At 51.2% G+C, this 12230-nt stretch overlaps 1 long non-coding RNA gene across 1 annotated transcript; it reads right to left on the bottom strand.

The window, feature by feature from the left end:
* Positions 1–3466: 3466 nt before the first annotated feature.
* On the bottom strand, positions 3467–11523 carry LOC123611781 (uncharacterized). Its single transcript, XR_006718875.2, has 3 exons — positions 11343–11523; positions 4638–4684; positions 3467–3757 (listed from the first exon to the last, which is right to left on the bottom strand). It is a non-coding gene; the product is annotated as an uncharacterized LOC123611781 (long non-coding RNA).
* Positions 11524–12230: the final 707 nt, after the last annotated feature.

The raw sequence follows: 12230 nt of genomic DNA, 5'->3' as shown, positions 1-12230 counted from the left end.
AGTCCCAGACCACCGCCGTAAAGCGAGTGTCATAATGCTGCAAGTCACGTGGGTTTTCGGCTTCAAGGCGCACAGAAAAGTGGTGTTCACACTACACTGTGGTCTATTAAGTGTTCAACAGCACCATGTCTTTAAAAAAAAACTGATGCGCATACCCGAATTAAAAAATACATTACTGTTAGTGTGAACCATCACCTGAGCCTCCAGCCACTCGTAATACTTTCGCTGGTGGAGAGTCTGGCCTAGAAGAGGGGTGGCTGCTGACTGATCGGGGGGGATTGCTGAATGTTGGGGTGGCCGTGGTAGTTTCTTAAAATAAGACAATGAATTTGCTGCACTGATTGACTCCTCCTTCCATGATCGATTTCTCTGCAGCGTGCAATGCTGTTTGACAGTATTTTACCCACAGCAGAACATCTTTCAAAATTGGAGTCAGTCCTCTCAAAACCTGCCACCCCTCTGTCAACTAAGTTTACGCAGTGTTCTAAATCCTTTGCTGTCAACTCAACAATCGAGTTTGCCGTCTTACGTGGGGGCAGTTCATGGCTCCCTCAAACAATGACAACAGTAGCATCAAAGATCACTGACCACGGATATAAAAATAATAATAAAGTTTAAGAGATTGCCAGAATTACCAAAATGTGACACCAAGACACAAAGTGAGCAACTGCTGTGGGAAAACGGCGCGGACAGATTCGCTGGAGGCAGGGTTGCCACAGACCTTCGATTTGTAAAAAAACACAGTACCTGCGAAGCGTCGTAAAGCGAAGCAGAGAAGAACGGGGTGGGCCTGAATAGTTCTGGACGCAGCACACTCTCACACCAAATCCCAGCGCATCCCCACGGCTCCGTGGTGGGCTCCAGCCGGCGCCTGGCCCAGCTCTCACTGTAGCCTTCCACCCCTCTGCCTGCCCTCAGCCCCAACGCTCCGTTTGCTGCCGCCGCCTTTTTTTTAGGTAAAATGTACATACAGTGAAACGCACAAGTCTGAAGTGTGGTGATCTGACGAGCGCTGACAAATCATACACCTGTGTGAGCCAAACCCTCATCAAGGTACAGAACTTCCCAACACGTGGTCATTCCCAGGCCCCTCCCCATCAATCCTTACCTCCAGCCACCCCTCCCCACCGCAGGAAGCAACTACTGATTTGCTTCGGTCACCATGGATTTGTTGGGTCTGTTCTAGAACGTCACATGCCTGGGACACAACAGTATGGACTTTTCCGTGTCCAATTTCTTCCACTCGGCAAAACGTTTGTGAGATTCCTCCACGCCGCTGCGTGCGTTCGCAGTGAGTCTGTGATTTCTGCTCAGGATAAAGGGGTCCAAGGTGGACCACAGAGAGCTGTGAAATTCATCACCTTCACTGGAGCTAGGTTTGTTCGGATCCCTGAGACGGGCTGAGGAGGGGGGAGGGGGTCCTTGTGCCCTCCGAGCCCACCACAGTCAGACCCGCTTCCCTCTCTTTTTATGCTGACGCTTCGGGTGAAACTGTACTTGGGGAGAAGAAGAAGAGCTTCTTCTACAGAACATCATCGAGGAACACAGGCGGGAAACGTCAGGTCAGCTAAAGAGCGGCTGTTTTCTGACCTGAGCACATCCTCCAGCTAGAAACGCTCGCACATCAAGAGCACGAGTTTCCAGAAACTCAATGAACAGACGTCCGCCCCCTGCCCGCCCTCGACTAAGCCTGTGACACTGGTTCAGGGTATGGCCACACCCCTCCTCCGGGTGCACGTTTATAAGGAGGATGTACCATACAGCATGTGCGCTGAGGATACAGAAACCAACAGCTTACGTAGGGGAGAAGCCCGTCCCTCACCTGCCAGTCCAGTGGTCTCAGTCCTGGCTGCTGGAGAGGGGTGCTCCACGCCCATGATGTCACCCACAGCCCAGGGCCCTTCTGTTCTGTTGCTGCCCTGCCCCGTTCCCAGTCCACGTCCCGCATCGTGGAAGCAGCACTGCCACCTCGTCTGCATTCCAGCCTCTGGGGAACAGAGAAAGGCCAACATCCAAAAAGGGTGGTTTGTCTGAGGCCAGAGCCATGTATGTCCCTTCCACTTACATCCCATTGGTCCCTAGCAGTCACATGACCACGCTGAGCCAAAAGGGAGGCTGGGAGATGTGGTCTCCACATGGGTGGCCATATGCCCGGCCAGCACTCCAAGCACACGGGAAAAGGAGACAGGGAATCTGGGGAGACTCACAGCAGCCTCTGCGGGAGGCCCCTGAGGGCCTGAGTGAGCCCCAGGTGGGTGTTTCTTCTCTCCTGCTGAGTGAGGCTATGTCTCATCCATTCTTTTTTTTTTAACTGAATGAAAGATATTTTAAATTCTATAAGGCTTTACAGTCTTCAGAAGTTTCACAGATGATTTCATATAATCTCATAATAACCCTTTGGTCCCTCCTACCCCTATATCGCCCCTCTCTCTTCCGTCTCCTCACTGGGGACCACTAGTTTGTTCTCTGTATCTGTGAGTCTGTTTCTTTTGTTATATTCAGTGGCTTACTGTATTTCTTACATTCCACATACAAGTGATATCATACAGTATTTGTCTTTCTCTGTCTGACTTGTTTCACTGAGTATAATGTCCTCCAGGTCCCTCCATGTTGCTGCAAATGGCAACATTTAATCCTTTTTTATGGCCGAGTAGTATTCCATGGTGTATATATTCCACACCTTTATCAATTCATCTGTCAGTGGGCACTTAGGTAGTTTCTACATCTTGGCTACTGTATATAGTGCTGCTAGGAACACCGAGGTGCATGTATCTTTTCACATTAGTGTTTTTGCTTTTTTTTTGGATATACACTCAGGAGTGGAATTGCTGGGTTCATATGGTTGTTCCATGTTTAGTTTTTTGAGAAACCTACATACTGTTTTCCCCAGTGGCTGCAACAATTTACATCCCCACCAACAGTGCACAAGGTTCCCTTTTCTCCACATCCTCACCAATATTTGCTATCTGTGTTCTTTTTGATGATGGCCATTCTGACAGGTGTGAGGTGGTTATCTCGCTGTGGTTTTGATCTGCATCTCCCTGCTTCTCACCCACTCTTTGCTGTCCTGCTTCCTCTGCTTCTCAGAACCAAACCTGGTCTGGAAGCGCCCCCAGCGCCTCCGCCCCAGCCCCATGCTGGCCACTGCAGACGTGGGGGCCGCTGCTGGGCTGAGGGCAGACCCTCATCCTGGGCTGCACTTTGCACAGGTCGTGCTTCCCTCCGCAGCCACCAGTGCCACTCGCGCCTTCACGTCCCTCCCTCCCTCCCGGGCAGCCCAGCCCAAGCCCAGCCGCTCTGTCGCCCCTCCACGTATGCTATAGTCTGTGGACTATGTCTATTTTCTGCTTTCCCCCAAAATGGAGTTTATGGGGTTTTAAAATTCTCCTTGTTCCTTATGCATGATTTCCAGGAGGAGGTGTAGGAAAATGTTCTTCTGCAGCCGCATTCATTCTGAAAGGCAATGGAAGTTTAACGAGTCACTTTATTCTGCTTAGGAGTCAAGGGCTTGGCCTCCTGGGGGCTGGCAGTGGAAGGGATTTCTCTGTCAGGTGAAGGCACCACAGCAAGGAGCAATTCTGGTGACAGAGAATCACTTTGATTGATGACAAGAACAGACGGGAGGAGAGGAGGCATCTGCCTTAGTGGCCTAGGAACTGCCGTCCCAGGGCGACCTTGGTACCACTGTCCCGGGAAACGCAGCTGGGGCTCACCCACGGACATTGGTCCAGACGCACTTCTGAGGGAGGTAATGATCCTATAAAAAAGGTAGAAACTCGAGAGAAATGAATGTGCCAGTGCCACTGAGAAAATGCAAAGAGACGGGGGTGGGGGGCAGGAGTGGGGCACCGCTATCCTCCGCTGAGCTTCATAACCACGGGATGTGCATGAGCCACGGATGGAGGGCGGATGGAAGCGCCTGGGGTCCGCAGCCCAATACAGAGGGCAGCTCGCTTCATCCGCAGACGTGATTATGACTTGCTGCACTCAGGTTTTTCTAGAGCATTCAGTTTTGTTGTTTTTTTTTCCCCCTTGGAAGCAGATTGGTGGTCTCAGAGCCAAAACTGTGTGCCCACCACGTAACCCATCAGCACGTTAATTCTAGTCAGTGTGCGATGTATTTGGGTAGATGAGGCAGCCTGGCTGTCTTCCAGAAGTGCCTTCATTCAGGACATCCTTCAAAAGCCAGCCAATCTGCTGGGTGCTGAGTGTCATTCTGTTCTATAAACAACAGGCTCAAGGATCTTGTTCAAAGACACTAAAGCATAACCTGGTCAGGTGGCCGGAGTGGACACTGCCCACCGAGTATCCAAAACTCACCCCCCACTTCTTCCTCGTTAAGAAGAACTTGACTTGAAGGCTGCAATGCACCAGCCCCAAGTGATGAGTGTGATTATCTGAGACAATCATGGGAATGAGCTGTTTCCCAACTCCAGCCTTTCCTGAAGCTAGGGAAAGCCACCTGATCCAGTTCTGACCCATGAAACTTAAGGAAAACACTCCTACGTGAACCTCTGGAAAAACTTGCTTTTTTTTGTAAAACAAACAAACAAACAAACACCCCCAGAACAAATAAAGAAACAAAATGAAAAGATGTGACTAGCATGACTTTTCATGCTTCTTCCCTTCTCACTGACCTGCTAGCAGAAGTGATATCTGGTGCTGCTGCAGCCATCTTGTGACCCTGAGGCAAACAAAAACAAAAACAAAAAACAAAAACACTCCTAACAATAAAAAAAACCATGAGTCTGGGCGCTAACACAGCCTGGGCCCCAATGATGTTATTCAATCAGCTAAAGCAATGCCAGCAAAAGCCTGCTCCAGATTTCTGTGAGAAAAATAATCGCATCTTTTTGAAACCCAGGTTATTCAAGTTTCCTCTTAACTGCCACCAAATGCACGCCTGATAAAGTAACAGAGCAGAAACAGAACGTTCTCAGAGCTGTCTGACTTGAGTCCTGGGGTTTCCACCTTACCAGGGGAGCTCCTTGGCCAAAGACTCTGAAGTAGTTTCCCCAAACCAAATGGAATTTGGCACAAACGTCACACAACATGTCCGGCTTCAGGATTCACACGTGTGATGCTGAGGCTCACCTCGCCAGGTGAGAATTCCCCAAGTCCTTTCTGCCTAAGACTTGGCTCAAACCCTGCTGTTAACACGGTACCAGTCATTAAAAGGCCTTCAAACTGACTAGGTTACTATTTCTCTGTGGAGAACTACTGCCCAGTTTCTACAAAACCAATCACCCCAAACTTCGGGGTGTAAAACAACAATTTTATTTTTGTTTTACTGTGCTCATGCCCTTTTGGGACAAGAAGGCAGGAAAGGTGCTGGGGGCGGCTCTCACTCGGATGGTGGTTGGTGTTCAGCCGTCTGAGGACTGCACTGGGGTGGACGTCCAAGATGGCGCCCCCACCGGCTCGTCCACAGGCTGGTGGTGGGTGGCACTGGTGGCTGGAGCACCTGCAGGTGGCCTCTCCAGCATGGTGGGGGTTTTCTAACACGGCCTCTGGTTTCCTCTAGACGCCCCCAGAGCAAGTGTCCGAAGAGAATGGGCTTTTTCTGACCTGCCCTTGGAAGTCACACAGTGTCCCTTCTGTCCCATCACAAACACCTCACCAAGGTCAGCCTAATTCTGACTGGAGGGACACAGAACCAAAGAATTCAAAGGAAGTGTTTTGAAGCCATCACAGTTGTCTGGAAGGAAATCCTGCCAAAGAACCACCTAGAAGGGCAGTGTCCTGCCAGCCACCAACCAGCACTGCTCAAGTCACAGATGCCAATAAACTGCTGACCATCTGGCAAGCAGCTATCGCCTCTCTGTTGATTAGAAAATAATACGTGTCAACGGCGGAAGCTTTGGAGAGCAGAGACTTGAAATCATGCCATACATAATCTCATCAGAGACATGCCAAAACGTTACCAGTGGTTCTATTTCCTTTCTGTTCATTTTTCCCCCCAAGATAATTGCAGACCACAATTAGTTCCATGCAAGAAATGGAACAGGATGAGGGCTAGCACAGGCTCAGGGCAGTGGGGAGCACTGGCTTCGACGGGGTGTCAGAGAGGCCTCCCGGAAGGGGTGATGTTTGTACTGAAACCAAAATGAAAAAAAGACTTCGGGAAAGAGCAGTCCAGAGGAGGGGGACGGCGGGTGCAAAGGCCCTGGGGCAGCCAAGGGTTGGGTATGGCTGTGGATGAATGTGTATGTGGGGGTGACTGGTGGGCTTGGAGTGTAACGAACTTCAGGAAGAGGCACAGAACAGGGCAGACATCAGTAAAGGGTGACTCCTGACTCCTAAATGTGACGGTGAGGTTTAAGCAGCAGGGAGAAGGAATCCGAGTGAAAATTTCACTGCGTGTCTTAGTTTGCTGGGGCTGCTGTAATAAAATATCAGAAATTGTGTGGCTTAATAACAGAAATTCAACCTCTCATAGTTCTGGAGGATAAAATCCAAGGTCAAGGTGTGGGCAGGGTGGGCTCCTTCCAAGGCTGAGAGGGAGAATCTGTCTCGGGCGTCTCCCCGAGCTTCTGGGACTTTGCTGGACATCTTTGGTGTCCCTTGGCTTGTAAAACATCACCCCAACCTCTGCCTTCATCTTCACATGGAATTCACCGTGTGAGGCTCTAGGTCCAAATCTCCCCGTTCTATGAGGTCAGCAGTCACATTGGACTGGGGTCCCCCATAACAACATCATCTTAATTTGATGATCTGTCAAGACCCTATTTCCAAATAAGGTCACATTCACAGGCACTGAAGTTGGGACTGCAGCATCTCTGAGGGGAAAAGGCACAAGTCAGCCCATGACATCAGGGCTGCCTGGTAGGTGAGCTCGGGAGCAAGAGTGGAAGGCAGACTTACTGACTTCAATCACTTGCTTCCTCCAGCGGCCAGGCAGAGTCCCTGCCCTAGGCCGCCGGCGTCCCCGTGGCGCCCTCACCCCCAGGCGGAGGCTGCGAGGCTCCTGCGAGGAGACTGGGCACACCAAGGGCAGCCGGGACGAGCAGAATGCCCGTCACCTCCAGGGCCGCCCGAGGCCTCGGGGTCCAGCCTGGGATGAGGCTGCTTTTTCTGGTCTCCCAGTGACTGGCTTTTGCAGGAGAAGATGCCCCACACTCTGCTTGGAGGTGTGTTCTGTCTGCTTTGCTCTAAATCTTCGTTGTCTTCAGGGCCCAAAGCTGGTAGCCTGATCCCAACTCTGATTAGGAGAAAGCCCGTTCCGCTCACGTTTAAAATGCAACACAGTAGCTCTGAGAGGGAAACGCTAAGGTCCTGACGTCTTAAACTGAGACAGTAAGTCCGGGGGCGCTGAGCAGGGTCCTGGGGCAATGGGACTGTTACGGGCTTAACGCTGTCCTCCCTGAATTCCCACTTCACAGTCCTGACCCCCCAGTATCTCAGAATGTGACTGTCTTTGGAGACAGGGCCTTAAAAGAGCTGATTAAAGTAAAATGAGGCCATCGGGAGGCCCCTAATTCAGTAACACTGGTGTCCTTCTAAGAGGTTAGGACACAGGGACTTTGACTGAGACTGTGACCGTCATCTACAAGCCAAGGAGAATGGCTTCTCCCGCCGGTACCTTGACCGTGGATTTCTAGCCTCCAGAATTGCGAGATGACAGACTTCTGTTGGTTACGTCACCCCGTCTGGGGTGCCTTGTCCTGGTGGCCCTGCAAATACAGGGACCCAAAACGGAGAGCTCTGGAAAGGGAAGGTACGAGGCAGCTTAGAGTGGAGTTCATCCTTGTGATTCGTGCATTCCACACTTACGACTTCACCAACCCCTTATAGTCTGCTTGTAACCCCCAGATCCACTCTTGCAGCACCATCACGGGGTCATTCAGTGGCCCCAGCTCTTGTGCTGACCCGGGCTTCTTGACGCAAGCAGGCTGTGATGTGCCTTGGGGAGGAGACGCACCGTCAGGCGTGACAGGAAGTGCTGTCAGCCGTGAGTTCAGTGTTTATGAATCAGTGCCACATATGGATTAAGTAAGGTGTCTTTAAACGGAAACGTGTGAGCGCTGGGGTCTACACTGATCTGTTTATGCAAATGCTGTGACCAGAGGCTCCCCGCGGATGGTCTGTTTCTCCTGGGAGCAATGGCTCAGCTCGGCGGAGACTTCGTGGAACATAATTACTGGGAACAGTGAGCATCAGCTGTAGCCGCTTCCGGGCTAAGCTGGTAAGATGCTGCAGAGGGGAGCATGGGGGGGGGGGGGGCACCTTCTTAACGTTTTTTGTGAGGTGAGCCCCGGAAGGTGGAGGCAGGATTATAAAAGGGATGCAGGGACGTGGCTTGGCTCCCTGTGCTGTCCACGTGCTGATTTCACCCACCATCCTCTCTCCACGGCCATGGCTGAGAGACACAGCGCCCCTCCCTTCTCGTGCGGTCCAGGCCCCACTACCAGCGTTTTGGGCTCACCTAACAGCCTTCGTTTCATCTCAATGACCATGAACAGAGCCTGTCTCTTGTGCCAGGCTGGAGGCGAGCATGTCTTCATTTTCACATGGCCACGAGCCCACGGCACCACGGGGTAGGTTTGTGGCACAAACGTCAGAAATTCTGGGAACGTGGAGGCACTTAAACACTATTTCATTCTAAATTGGACCAAAAATTAGTTTCCCTTTAAGGAAAGGGTTTTGGGTGGGAAGTTACTTGTCTGAACTTTGCTTTTACTCTCGGTCATGGAGAGGCAGAGTTCTCTTTCCTGAAGATGAACCACAGCAATTCCCAGAAGACAGGAGAGAGACATTTCTGGAAGGAAGGGCTATTTTAAAACAAGAAGTGCATTTCATTGGAAAGGGAAAGAGAATAAAGTCCTTTTATCCTGACATTAACTCTGGATTCTGAAGTCTGACAAGCAAGCACGGCCAAGGTCACCCCTCTCCCCCAGATAAAGGACCTGGAGCCACATGACTATTGATTACAGACCTTGGGGAGGCAGGGAGGGAGCTGAGAGTCACGATGAAAGACTGGCCAACAAAGAGAAATACATTTTTCCGCTCTTGCAATAAGCTCTGTATTTCAGCCCTCATTTGGTGACATAATTAACACCGGGAGGGAGGACAAGACAGATCCCAGCAAACTGATTCAGCAGAAATCATATCGGAGCTGGTTACTGACCTCAGCAGGAGAGAGAAAAACCAATCAAGAGGGCTGGTCACAGCCGCGAGATGAAACGCACCTCCCAGCCCCCTCACCCCTGTGGAAGCTGCCCCCGACTTGGGATGAGCAATTGTTAATCTACCCACAATAAAACAAGAACAGCACATAAACAACACTGAGGATCTTAAAAAATGAAACCATTAGTGTAACTGCATATGCTGCTCATCCTTTCCCTCCTGAAACATATGAAAAATCCCTTCACCGGGGCCAATTAGGGTCTCCTGCCACTTGTGCGAGTCATGTGGATTATTATAGGTGACAGCGTGATGCTAAAAAGACACTTAAAAATAAAACCCAGGCTGCAGTCATTTGGCTAAGTAAGACTCCTTGCCTTTTGGCAGCTTCGTCTGTCTACTAAAAACTCTTCTTTCATACAAAGGTTATGTCTCTGTTGACTATTTATTCTCATGCGTGTGCGGCCAGGGGTGGGGGGCATGGTGGAGGGGAATCTCAGTCCCCAACGCGGCAGTGCCAGAAATCTGCTGTGTCTTCAGCGTCTTTCAATCAACTTAACTTTGCCTCTGAGTCCCTGTCCTGCTTGGCTGGTGGGAATACAAGAGGCATTTTGATCATGAGCGCTCCCGAAGCCTCTTCTGGAAACGTAGCTGGGGTCTTGGGAGTTCCAGGTGGGGCAGAGACGGGGGAGACACCCAGTGCCGGCATCTAGGGACCCTCCAAGTCTGGAGTTCTCTTTGCTGCCTCTGAACCAGGCTTGGGGAAGCTGGGAGTCCAGCCTGGGGCCATCACGTGGCCACTGCCTCCGAGGTCCCAACACGATCTGGGGCATAGTCAGAGGTCCGGCTCAGGTCCCTGCTGTTGAAGGGTGAACTGTAGCCCTGACTCTCCACACCCAGCAGAAGCTGCTTTTTTATCTGAAACTCTCCTTCTGTCTCCAGGTTTCCCCTAGAAACTCACTTCTCTCTTCAAACTATATTCTCAATGAGCTTAATTTAAGCTTCTGAAACTAAACCAGGTAGGGAAAGGCAGGAGCTGACAAAACACCTGTCTCCCTCCCTGCACGAACACCCCAGACGCTGACAGCACCAAGGGGAGATGCTGGCAGCACTGGGAGGAAGTAAGTAACTCAGACAATACTCCCTCATGTTTGACGGCAGGTTGAGGTGGAGGGGGGGGTGCGGCTTCTGCCAGGTGAATCCTGCATTTCAATGAGGTGAGAACTGTAGCTTTGGTTCAGAAATTCAATAGAAAGCCCCATCCATATGCATCCAATGAATGTGACTTACTGTTCTCCATTCACGTGTTTGGAAGTTAGCCTTGCCATCAACTTTCCCACCATGAAGCTCAATATTTAAGACTGTGGGCTAAGAGAATCCCTGAAAAGCCCCAGCTGTAGAAACAGGAGACCCCTAGAGCACGTGGGCTATGAAATGGCTTTAAAAAGAAAGTCTCCAGGAGTCATTTAGTCTTTTATTCAACCTAGTCTAGGAGTAGCTGGAAACCTGGATGAATCTGAGTAATTCTTTCTAATAAAGCAAAAATAGAGAGATGCTTGGGCGTAAAATTTAGATGGTAATGAAGCTGTCCTTTGTAGGTAAAGACGACATCGCTAACCTACCACCAGGAGACAATGGCTTTAATGATCTTTCTAGTAAAAATAGTGAATTTGCACTAATCGGCTTCTCTTTTAGGTTTGGTTTCTAAAATCTAATTCAGCTTCTAGTTCTGGATAAGCTGGAGTAACCCCTCACCCCTATTTCCCACTGTATATAATGATAAGACCTGGGCAGGGTGCCTGGAGCAGCTACTGGAGGACTTTGAAAGACAGCAGAAGCGGTCAGATGGGGTGAGACGACCAGAATTCAAAGCACCATCAAAGGGCCGGGGGTTGACCAGTTGTCCCCTCCAGTGGCCCTCACCTGAACTTGGTGCAGCGGGAAACCCAGACGCGGGCTGTGGAGACAGAGCACGTGCAGGGAAAGCTTCTAGCTGAAGCTCAAACACAAGACAGAGACAGAGAACACAAACCCCCGAGTTCCCTCTCTCCCTTCCCTCCTGCTTTCCTCATCCCCTCACATCCCCGCCCTTGGACAATCCCAGCAGCAGAGGCTGGCGATGGGGCCGGCGGAGCCCAGACTCCCAGAGAAGGGAGCTTCTGTGGGGAGCCAGCTTCTTTTCACCCGACACCAAGGTGCGCAGCAAAGAGAGGGTTTACCTGCAAGAGAGCAAAGCGAGGAGGCAGAGCAGAACTCAGGTCGGCCTCCCTGAGGCCCAGGGGCTGGGGTGTCGACGGGATGCAGCAGCAGGGCGGTGGGAGGCGTGGGGAGCGTGCGCGGAGGCGACGGGGAAGGTGTGGGCCTGGCCGTTCTGCGCAGGCGTAACTAAGCTACAGGCTGTGCACGACCTGAGGGTGGAGTTTTCCGTTCTGCGCAGGCGTAACTAAGCTACCGGCTGTGCACGACCTGAGGGTGGAGTTTTCCGTTCTGCGCAGGCGTAACTAAGCTACCGGCTGTGCACAACCTGAGGGTGGAGCTTTCTGCCCTCTGACGTCAAAAGGTCACAGAGCAGACGCTGGCGCATGCCCTGCTCAGCCTAAAAGAGCTCAGCTCCAACCAGACACAGCTGACTTCAAACTCCTGGAAAGTAACTCGGGCAAACATCGTGCTGTTTAGGCTCCGAGCTGTTGGGAGGATGTGCCTTGTGAAGACCTTGATTAGTGAAGGCGGGTGACATGGATTTGACTAACAATTACCCAGGATTTCACTTTCCTCTACATTCACGGAGATGTGGTCCGCAAAGGAGGGGCCAACCAAGGTTTCTTCCTCTCTCTCTGTCCTCCCACCACTTGGGTCCAGACGCAGATCTGGTCACAGAAGTGTCCGTCAGACTGCTGTGACCAGAGCCGTGAGCTTTGGACAGGGGACCTGCAGGGGAGCAGCAGGGAGAGGGATGAGCTCAGGGAAGTGGCTCCTTAAGAGGAACGTTCTCCAAAGGATTTGAACAAAACCCAGAGTCTCACCACGCACTGTGAAACATCCAGGACACAGTCCAGAGTTATTTAGGATATGAAGAATCCCAAAAAGTTCAGCTCTCATGATCATCC

Source organism: Camelus bactrianus, chromosome 18 (assembly GCF_048773025.1).
Source record: "Camelus bactrianus isolate YW-2024 breed Bactrian camel chromosome 18, ASM4877302v1, whole genome shotgun sequence".
Classification (NCBI taxonomy): domain Eukaryota; kingdom Metazoa; phylum Chordata; class Mammalia; order Artiodactyla; family Camelidae; genus Camelus; species Camelus bactrianus.
Note: the sequence above shows the minus strand (reverse complement) of the source record. Positions and strands in the feature narration are given on the sequence as shown.